The 11772-nt window shown below is 40.3% G+C and overlaps 1 protein-coding gene across 3 annotated transcripts in view; it reads right to left on the bottom strand.

Moving 5' to 3' along the window:
• LOC148318965 (uncharacterized) overlaps positions 1-11460 on the bottom strand; it is a 31508-nt gene extending 20048 nt beyond the window's left edge. For 2 of the 3 annotated variants that reach the window (XM_088281735.1, XM_088281734.1), the window contains exon 1: positions 11301-11460. The gene's annotated coding sequence lies outside the window, so the exon portion shown is untranslated. The remainder of the gene's footprint in view (positions 1-11300) is intronic. The other variant, XM_088281736.1, reaches the window with a different exon arrangement.
• Positions 11461-11772: the final 312 nt, after the last annotated feature.

Genomic DNA, 11772 nt, shown 5'->3' on the forward strand with positions numbered 1-11772 from the left:
GTTGAAATGCCCTAACAGTTGTACAATGTGGAGTTCGTCCCAAATTAAAGATATACCCCAAACATGTTTCGGTGTTTGAGCCTTCATCACATAACGCATCATTGCATCTCGTCCAACCAAATGAAAGGTGAACCTTTGCCTGGCTGGAATACACATACCTGATCTGTGACAAACTGACTTCCAACATCACGAACGCACGTTTATTAAAGTCTAACATGTCAAAACGTGGAAATGATATCTTGCCGCTGGGATATCAACCCACGTCAAGTCAAGTCAGCCAATGAAAAAACACGCCAGACGCAAGCAAGTGTGTCGGTGATACGGTATAAGGCTTGAAGTCACAAGTCTCCTGGCTTGTATTTCTTGCAAAGAAACCGACGAAATCTCTTTGTGATCATAAGTCAGAAAATAATGGTTCAGCTAAAACGCGGCAAATCCCTTTCTCCCAATAGAACAAAATTTCAATGAACACTAAAGAGGATGTTCGTCAGTTCAAATTAGCTGCACCTGCTTATACAAAAGTTTACAGCAAACATTCCGGGCGAGTGTTGATTGTGTGTGCGATCTATCGAGCCAAGCGAGTCTTCCTATAGGATCGCCGGAAAGAAGCAAGTTAATTCATGTACATATGCAAGACTTACAGACGGCAATTAATTCCCCACTCGCAGTATGAGTGATGGCATTCCGAAGATGAGTGGGCCGGCTGGTCATGACACATTGAGATAATGATGTCCAATAAAATGGACTTGAAAGACATTTATGCTGTCATTATGGATATTGTGCGATACGAGCCGAACCAAAACAGCTAATTAGAGAATATAAAGTTGATTTCTAAGCATGTGTTTATGTGGAAAACTTTAAAAAAAATAAATAAATACGTCCACATATGAAGCAAAAAAAAAAAAATGACAACAGTATGTCAGGAATTTGGATATTTTTAAGTCTGCTTTGGGAAAGGTTGCCAAGTAACAGTAGAAGGAAAAACAAACATTTCTCTTTGACGGGGCTGAAAATTGCAACGGAAAATACCAAAGATATTTTTCAACAAATAAAAAAAAATGAATATAAAATAAAATAAAATGAACCTGCACCGAGATTGCGATGTCCCACGGATGTTTGTGAAATGCCAATAACAACATCCCTAAACTGGCTCATACCAAATCTTAGCACTCTCCAACACAAAAGCCACCCCCAACAACCCCCCCCCACACACACACACACACTTCCGTATTCAATCCATTCCATTCCGAATACTTACGACAAGAAATGGAGAAAGTGGAGAATTCATGTCGACAGGATGACTTCAAAACTAATTTCCCGACTGAGCCGAGAGCGCGGGGGGGGGGGGGGGGGGGGGGGGGGGGGGGGCTCGTATTTGCATGCGTGATAGTGGGTGGGCCGCGCGACTGTGTACATGGAGATGACCCTAACGACAACCTCTAGTGTGGACAACAAAGTCAGGAGGAGATAAAACTGGCTGAAAGAGAATGGAACTTACAACACACACACATGAATAATTTAATAATTAAAAAAAAACATCAATGCACATTATGGTTCCATAAACACTAATTTGAAACCTTTTTTTTTTTTTTTTTGCACACGCATCATAATGACTCTAGTCGGGCATCCTAACCAACTCCAACAAGACATTTAACTTTCCGCGCGTGACCTTTCAACAAAATACATCAATAAAAATCTGAACTCAACGTCTGAAATCACATCCAAGTTACGTGACATTAAATAAACAATGACTAAATTGGAAGATGATGTGACTCGCAACTTTCCAGCCCGCACCCCCCCACCCTGTAGTTGGGTTCCCCACCCCAGGGTGTGTCTCCGTACAGCCAGATAACTGCGGCAGGACGCCAGCGCCGACACACCCTAATAGGCAGGTAGCGATGACGCGAGCATTGCTGCCACTCGAACGTCCCTTTTTTTTTTTTTTTTGGGTCGTACTTATTCTCTGTCCTCATATCTGTCTCCTGATCGACATGCCCAATATGACGTGAATTCCACACAAAGTACCGTAGAGGTCGTCATACTAAACGCTAACGATGCGTTGAGTCAGATTAGGTTTGTTTATGACGACACAAAAAAAAAAGAGCTGGCCGCAAGAGGAAACAAACACGTTTGTTTCCCGTGGATAGGTCAATTTTATTTGCGACGTTGAAGCGGCAAACAATGTTAGCTCCTTGGAAACGACGACAATTGTACCTGAGCCTTCAAGAGTGAGTCTTAACTTGCTTCATTTGAGTTAATTACAGTCGAACACTCATTAAGAGAGCAATTTGCAGTCAGAAGAGCCGTGACTAGAAAGGAGCAATCAATTAGGGATCCTTGAAAGTGTGTTAGCGCGCAAGCTAGCTCGTGTGTCGGCTCAAGAGCTAGCTAGTGTCTAGCGCCTATCATTATGGAACGTCTCGTGGCAACTCTGTGAGATATATTCCAGCCGCTGGAGGCTTTAAACGAATGTCTGTATTTTTTTAGCATTTTAAAAAGGTTCCGGGCGTAAAAAAAGAAAAAAAAAAAAAGCTCTTTCAATCATAAAGACGTATTTGCCAAAATTCCACTTCATAACTCAACCGTGGTTAAAGTTCAAATATGCCATTTTCACTGATCAACATTCCATCCAACCTCCACGTCAATAAAGTTTCATTAAATAATCGGCAACTCATTTGATAATCGATTAATCGTTTAGAGGCCTTGTTCAACGTAAAACTGTCTAAATTTATCAATGCTAAAAATTCATTTTTTCTGACTGGAGCCAATCAGTAAATGTCTCATCAACATTTCAAATTTTTACATTTTCTCGATTGTCATTTGGAAATAACGTCTTTTTTTTTAATAAAGGGACATTAATTAAGAAATGTTACATTGATTAATCACCAAAAAATATCCAACTGAATAATTTATTATTCATATAATCATTAGTTTCAGCCCAAAAGTGTATACACAGATTCCGGTCTCACCTCCTTTTAAGGACATTGCTGTGCAGTTACCTAATTTGGACGAGTTTGCTCCAAACCGGGGACTTACAAACGCAGGTGTGAACAAGTATGAAACCAAATATATTCATTCACTGTATCTACACTCTCCGGCGTGCTTCCTTCATGACTCACATTTCTGGTACGTCACCTTGCGTGCTGGTGCACTTCGAACCAGTAAGCGCTCGAAACTGGGAGGGAGAGTTGATTGAAAATTATTCAGCATGTCTAACATTTCAGCAATCAGAGAGAAATTTGAACAAAGTGCTGAAATCGACTCAAATAATCACACTAACACGATCAGATGTTGATTTCAAGATTTCATGTTTGAACACACTGACGTGTTTGTTGTATTTACCGAAAAAAAAAAATAAGCCATTAATAGTGTCATTCTTCAGCAAAACTGTGAAATGTAGGAAAGGGTATAAGACAACCGTGGATTGTTCTGCGAAAATCCAATGAGGTGCAACACTTTCTTCACACTCCATTCCAAAACAAAACAAAAAAATTCATTTGTAACATTTAGCCGTCCCTTCCGCTGTCTTTCCTTTTCCGTTCCTCGTTCAACCTTGTGAATGAAGTTGTGTAAGGCACCTCTCAGTAGTCAGCACACACAACAAAGTTCTCACGGTTGCCTGACAACAATTCGAGGAGGAGGGGGGGGGGGGGGGGGTGCTTGGGAACCTGCTTTAAACGACATGTTGGGACGTATAGACAATAGACAAAACATATTCTTAACGCCAGCAATGAAATCGATGACATGTTTACACTGCAAGTCATTTCTTTTGAAAAAAAAAAATAAAATAGAATCCTTCCATGCTTCACATGCCATCAGAAACCTATTTAAATATTTATATATTTTTTTGTATAGTACGTACAATACCTCAAATATAAGCTCAAACAAACTGACATATTTGACATAAATAATATTTATAAATATAAAGTAAAATAAAATAAATGTAAAATATATTTATAAATAATATTTATAAAGAACATTTATCAATATATAATAAAATAAATATAAATTATATTTATAAATAATAAATAAACGAGTTCATCGCTATCCAGCAAGCCAAGTATTTGCAAAGACAAATCCTCGGGAACGGGCAACAAGACATCAACCCGTTTTTACTACATCACAAGCATACTGAAGAGTCGTTGGGGTCCCATCAGTCTGCCGATTTTGTTTATTGCATCCGTTTTTCATAATAGAAAAATCAAGCATGGTCAAGCATACACATACAATTTTAAATATATAATCTAGTTCATGTTCAAAGAGGTTTGGTCATTTTAAATAATGCGTCTAATGGATTGTCCTCAAACAGATTTTCATAATTAGCTAAAAAAAAAAAAAAAAAAAAAAAAACGGTTCCACTTTGTAATCATGTTTGCAGTAGTACGACTAATGTATACAGAGAGTGCGGGTTCAGACATGCATAAACGATACCTTATGCATTTTAAACTCTTTCACCTTTTCATCTTTGACATCACTTGAAAAAGTAGAACATCCACAAACAACAACAACAACAACAACAACAACATCCACTCTCAGAGCACTGCAGCTCCCACCAAGCCTGCACCCACTCGGCCCTCTGACGAGGCTTAATGAGTAATAAGCACTGGTCCACCACAGTTTTGGAGTCAAGCCAACACTCCCAGATGCCAAATTGAAGCCTGAAGGTACTGCATAATGCAAAACAACACTCATTAAAACTTGAAGGGAAAAAAAAACAAAAAACAAGGCGCTATAAAATGCAAAAAAAAAAAAAAAAGCACCAAGATGCATTTCAGGAGAAGCTTCGTGGCAATTTCTCCACAACGGAGATGAATAATTAGAACGCTCACGAATCCATTAGGGGAAGAAATTATAACATGTAAAAATGGGTTTCATGACCTGTCGATTATAGTTTGAGAATTGGATGGAGATAACTTGGAAAGGCCATTTTTTTTTCCACACAGCTACAGTGTGATGGTCAAGAAGCTGCCTCCTTCAAGATGATTTAAACTAGTGATACCGATTAGTAGTAGTAAAATCTATTAATCGGCTGACATTTATTCAAATTTCGGCAAAGTCTGTTGTCGACTCGAGGTGAAAAAGCAAACAGGCAGCTTGCTGCTGATTGGCTGCTAGCCACTGCACAAGGAGCCAATCAGTGCTGTGAACGGGCCAGTCTGCTTCTGCAGGCAGGGTTACCAGCACAGCAGAGAAAGAGTTCTGCAGCGAGCCAAAATAAACCAGCTTTTAATTTATCGGCCATGAAATTGATCAAAACGGCCGATGCTGATTATGGGTAAAATGCCAAATATCGGCCCCGATAATCGGCCTGGCTGATAATCGGGATATCGCTTGTTCAAACTTCAATGAGTGAAATTATAAAAGCAATCGGCACAATATTTTGGATTTTATTGACAATATAGGTGAGCTCCTGTGAGGAAAAACAAATTAACACCTCAAACATAAATTGAGTTTGTCATTGAAAAATGGACCATCCCGGTTGTATGGTCCACGCCCCGTGTGCCTTGTGAGGAGAAGCAGATCAAATAATGCATGGATGGATAACATGAGTATTAACGAGCTCGCTAACTCTCATTTGCATAACGCTAAAACTAGCAGGAGGTAATGTTTGGCTTCTGACTGACTGCGGGGTAATACAAACACAACATAACAGGTTTGGTGACTTAAACATACGGTCGGTAATTAAGGATTTTTTTTTTTTAGGAGGCCTTATATTTGTGAGGGCCAACACAGAAATTAATGTTAAACAACTTTACAGTATAAAAAAAAAAAAAATTTCATTTTGGACATTCTTCTCAACTCATCCATGAAGCAAGTTAAATAAACATCATCCAAGAAATTCATTCATCCAAGTTGCGTTCCCTTCACAGTCCAGCGAGCACATTATTGCAACGCAAACAAAGTCTGCTCTTGGTTGCTTTGTAGAAATCTTATGGCGAGAAAAAAAAAAAAAATTGATATTCGAAATATTTGACGTAGCAAACTGATCTGCTTCATTCTCACCTCCCAAATTCATTTTCATGTACAAACTTTTACTTTCTGCCCCCACACGGAAATCCCGCACGATTCAGGAGTATTACTGGTCGTAAAAGTCAAATCACTTCCCTTCAGATCATTTGCCAAAAATGAATAAATCATTCCTTCTCCAAATTCATCACATTCCAAGAGTTGCTGCTTCAAGCTCCGCACCCGCTTTCTATTCGAAAATATTTTGCAACACGACTCCAGTCCTTGAGAAAAAATTTGTTTTTTTGCTTCTGAGAGGAGAATCTAATACGCTTTGCATTTTTTCCCGTTGTCATGATAACATTAATAAATTTCAAACGATACTGCCGCCAATATTATTGCCGATCAGCAATCGTATCACGATCTTAACTGCACATTTAAGATTCAACAAAGGTGGCGAGGGGAGAAAAAAAAAATAATTACAGTAAGCCACGCTGCTACCTTCTCACTTATCCAGTTGAGCAGCTTTTGATTTTTTTTTTTTAATGCGTGAGCGCAGAAGAACCCTCAAACTAATAATACAGTACCTGATAGCGATTGTCAGACGCCAATGAAGCGTCCTCGCATCAGTCCAATGTAACAACACATTAAACTCATTCACTGCCATTGACGAGTATAGACGCCCAAAATTAAATTCATTTTACCTGAGCTGCTAACGAACGACTTTTAATAACCGATGCAAAATGAACACTTGAAAATGTTGGAAATTTGGATTTCTATGCGATGGAATCGCCCACCGAGCTTTTTTTTTCCAGCGATTGCAGAGTGACAGCAATACCTTTTACATTCCGTGCTCTTATCGGAGCCACCTCGCCGGTTGACAACGCTCCATCAGACAAAAGCAAGAGAGGCAGAGAAAGTGTCTTGGATACCATCGACATAAAACGACACTTGACATTTCGCCGAGTGACGACGCAAACCCGAGCATTAAACATTGCAAATATTCGGAGGAACGGTATGTGATGTGAGCGATCCAAAGTATTTCATGTGCGCGGCTCACGCCCTCATTCCTAACATAGCCAGAACAGCCATCCGACTTCCGACTTCCCATGATTCATTGCTGACTGGCAGATTAGGCCCATTGGGTCAATTTCAGTCCGGCTGGGATTTCATTAGTTCGCTGGTGCAAACTTCAACAGATCAATATGAAGGAAATAAATCAAATAAATGAGCTAAAAAACAGTTCGGGTACAGTATTTAATTATTACCAAAATAAAATGGGCAGATATTTACGCCATAGGCTTTTGACTTGAAAAATGAAAAGTGAGATATTCATGTACTCTAATTCCCAGAAATTGAGAGAAAGCAATTTCAACAGTGGCAGGTTATTCCATACAAGTCATTCCAATGAACAACTTTTCCGCCCAAAAAAAATAATAATTCTTCGCATTCTTCTACATTGCTGTCAATTTGAATTTGATTCATTATTTGGCCCTTTTCACTATTTTGGTTTGACTACGAGTGATATAATATCGATTCTAAGTAATACAGAGATCTGTCAATCAAAATGGTCTTAAATCAATTTTGAAAATCGTTTTCCAAAGAATAAAAAGGCATTTGTGTCTTATCATGGTTTGCACATAACGAGCAGCAGCGTAACACTTCTACGAGCTGAGTGGATTGAGACGGCAACATTCTCCTGCTCTGCATGAATTCCACGGCATTAATGATTGATGGGCACCAAATGCCACCTCAGGGTGTTCCTCATACCAGAAGTCGTGACATTTGCAGGAGAATAGAAACTGATGCAGCACATAATGGCCGGCTTGTTCACTAAGTGACCAGCTCATCGAGCCTGATACGAGAATAAGAAAGTACAAGGCTGCTCCTTCCCACCTGCAAAGCATCCAAGAACCACTGAGGAGATGCAAAATTTATTTAAATAATAGTGAGTACAAATGTACAAAAATTATTCTACAATGCAAACTAGAGACAAAAAAAAATTCCAGGTTCACATGCACCGAAAATTCTTTATAAATTGATTTGAGTAAAAATGTCATGCTCGTGTGGCGGAATGGTGCGAAATTCCGATTCCAAACACAATAGAACAAGTAGAGGAGAATGACAAAAATAACAACGTCAACTTAAATCATCCCGATAGATGACAGATTGGCAACACCCTGAATGAAAAATCCGGCAAGAGGCGACGCTTGCACGTCATAAGACAAAATTATATGTGTCACAGTTGCATCAGACGCTCGAAAATGATCACAAGGGTGCCATGGAAGACAAGCGCGATGAAAGAATTTCACTCACTGTTATGAACAAATTGTTTTGTGTTTCTTATTTGAGGGGGGAATTGCTTTTCACCAAAACAAAATTGTCTCATGATGTGGAGGGCATCTGGATGTACAACCTGAATATTGTTGTTGAGAGAAGAGAGAGAGAGAGAGAGAGAGAGAGAGAGAGAGAGAGAGAGAGAGAGCAAGAAAGAGAGAGAGAGAGAGCAAGAAAGAGAGAGAGAGAGAGAGAGCAAGAGAGAGAGAGCGCGAGAGAGAGCAAGAAAGAGATAGAGAGAGAGAGAGAGACAGAGAGAGAGAGAGAGAGAGAGAGAGCAAGAAAGAGAGAGAGAGAGAGCAAGAAAGAGAGAGAGAGAGAGAGAGCAAGAGAGAGAGAGCGCGAGAGAGAGCAAGAAAGAGATAGAGAGAGAGAGAGAAGGACTAGAGAGAGAGAGAGAGAGAGCAAGAGAGAGAGAGACAGAGAGAGCAAGAAAGAGAGAGAGAGAGAGAGCAAGAAAGAGAAAGAGAGAGAGAGAGAGCAAGAAAGCAAAAGAGAGAGAGAGAGAGAGCAAGAAAGAGAAAGAGAGCGAGCAAGCGAGAGGTAGGACATACATTGAGGGAGTGGAACAAGACTAAGAATGGAGAGAACATAACTTCATAACTTCTTAGACTTGAGCCTCCAATTCATTCCCGTGCGTGCTTTTCTTTTCTGCATAACACCAAATCTTAGACGCGACTCTTGCTAAGAAGGCTCATTTGGATAGCTTACATGAAAATACAGTGGGTGCGCGAGGGCCAGGAGTTGTGCTTCCTTGTCGGTCTGGTTGGTTAACTGTCTGCGCTGAAGTCAAGGGAAAGAATGCGGGCCCATTAAACACAATAAAGAGACAGTGAGAAATACTGAGCGAGAGAGAGAGAAAGGGTGTGTATGTGTGTGTGCATGTACGTGTGAGAGATGTGAATGAGGACCAATCTCTGCACTACTCCAGAAATTTGATTGCCCGATAACACTTTTCGGTTTTAAAAATGATTTTCAAGTCTCCTAATGTAAGTCTCAAACAAATGGAAATGGGGACGCATTTAATTCTAATTTACGCTCACACACGGCACGTCGTTGGATGCAATGCAATATTCCGCATGACAACAGATTTATAGAATAGATTTTGAAGTATGTTCGAATGGCATCGAATCAGATTAAAACGTTTTTCTAATAGGGCGGTCAAAATTTAAGCGATAAGTCAAAATTCTTTTTTTTTTTTTTTTTTAGAAAATTCACGCAATTAAATATTTGAACTTTTACATTCATTACAAGATATTATTCAAGAAAATACCAATTAAAAGCTCCCTAAAAAAATTGTAGTAGCAAAACTGTGATTAATCGCAATTAATTACGCAATTTTTGCCATTAATTAGTTCCCAAAAATATATTGGCTTGACCGTTTCTCATGTCCTCGTAAACATATTCAGCGACATGAAACATATTTGATCGGATGTAATATAACGAGATTAAAAATGTAAAACAACGTTCGCTAATCAACTTTGAGCACGATTCCGTTTGTCGACGTTTGATCAAGCGCCCGCGTCGGATTTGCGCGCCGCAACATTTTCCGTCACTTGAAGACAACTTTTCCTACTCCAACATTTCGACGCGAAGCGCCTCGTTTGGAGCGAAGAGCCGAAGGCGGACTTTTCCATGCCAACATCTGATACTCGACTTTCAGCATTCCCCAACCCGGGAAGACGCTTTCACTCGCTTGACTGATTCGCGTCGGGACACCGTTGAAAATTTGGCCCGCAGAACGCCGCCGCATGGCAGCTAAGGCTGAAACCGTGTGAGCACAATTCCTTTTTTTTTTTTTTTTTTTTTCGTAACATGTTCTGACAGAACCCCGGCACAAGTGTCAAAGAAGTGAAATTAAAAATGTCCAAGTTCCTGACTTGACTTGTCTGAACAACTCGCTGATTTCGGAATGATGCGGGTTTATGCCCCAAAACACATTTCAACTGCTTTTGACAAAAAGCGACAAAATTTGCATCTGTTTTATAATTCGCCCTTTAAGCCGCACGCAAAAGTTTGTCTCAAAGCTAGCAAGAATATTTACGGCAGCTATCATAAGCGTGACTTCGCGTGAGCTGAATCAGGGGACATTAGCGACCCGCCGCCCAGCTGCGATAACATTTCTTTTGGTCGCAGCTTCCTTATCGAAGCGCAGTGCAGAGTACAGTCAGACTCGCCCTTTGACTCAACAGTGAGTTTAGCTTTGAGAAAACAAGCGCAGATTGTATATTTAAGACGGAAAACATTCTCCGATGGCTTCACCCGCGACAAAACGGTTTTAGCAATTCTTACAGGAAGCAATTAAGGAAAGGCATGGATTGTTTTGTCTTCTATCGGATCACTCGAGTTTACACAACGGGTGCCGCAATCGTGACAACGCAATCACACTACGATTTAAAGCGCTTGTTGTTTGACACTTTGGGTCAAATATTAGCACAAATGGTCCTCACAATGTGAGATAAACAAGACGGAAGCACGTCATCTTAGAGAATTGTGATAACACACGTCCATATAACTGTCAAGTGACACGTGAAACGTGCTAAATAAAATCAACCTTGTTATTATTATTATTATTATTATTATTATTAAGTGAATGCATGGCGTGCCTGGGATTTAAAGCGTCCACACATCTTGTTATATTGTAAAATTGCAGAGCATACAGTAGAAAAGTTAAAAAAAAACTTCATGAAAAAGTCAGTTCAAGTTTGCTCTTGAGACTCCAAAGAGAACCTCGCCTGGCTTCTGAACAATTTAAACGTCTGCGTCTTCATCTGTACTTCTAATCAGCCATGGCGACTTTCAGCGCTGTTGAAAGTTTTTTTCAAAGTTTGCATCACACGCTTGAAAAGACTTTTGGCAGCTCAGCAGCTGTCCACCCAGAACAGCCAAAAGAACCAACACGACCGAGTCACGCCAGCGGAAGTCACAGAACGCCACCGAAACGAACTTCACTTGTCGCGAGTTGCCAAGTGAAAACTCTCGAATGGAGTCAAGTTCAAGCGTCCGTCACTTCTTACCTGTTCGCCGGCGTCTCTGCGGCGCTGGTCGGCACACTGACAGGCAGCACAAGTTCGCCTGTCAAGAGTTTGCTCGGTGGGTGGGACGCTGGCTACACCTGCAGCATTCCGATAAAGCGCGCGGAAAGACGCGCGTCCACGGAGGGTGGTGACGTCATCACGCATGCTCAGTGAGTCTTGCTCAACCAGGTACTGCTAGGTCTAGCTATCTATCTATCTATCTATCTATCTAAGCTAAGCGATTGAAAAATACCTAAAGAGATTTTTTCTTTTTTTTTTTTTTTTGCTATTGATTGTATCCAATAGCCCTTTTCCTAACTTGACACACCAGACGACAGAAAGTTTTCCTCTTTTGCTCATACTGAGAAATGTGGGTGGGAATCAGTCGGCACAGCCCTTGCAGGAAAATTCAACTTTGACCGCATAATCAGGACTGAACAACACGTCCTGTAAGGGCAAAACAAAAAAAATA

This window comes from Idiotropiscis lumnitzeri, chromosome 18 (assembly GCF_059441095.1).
Source record: "Idiotropiscis lumnitzeri isolate Australia: NSW breed Sydney's pygmy pipehorse chromosome 18, RoL_Ilum_1.0, whole genome shotgun sequence".
NCBI classification, from domain to species: Eukaryota; Metazoa; Chordata; class Actinopteri; order Syngnathiformes; family Syngnathidae; genus Idiotropiscis; species Idiotropiscis lumnitzeri.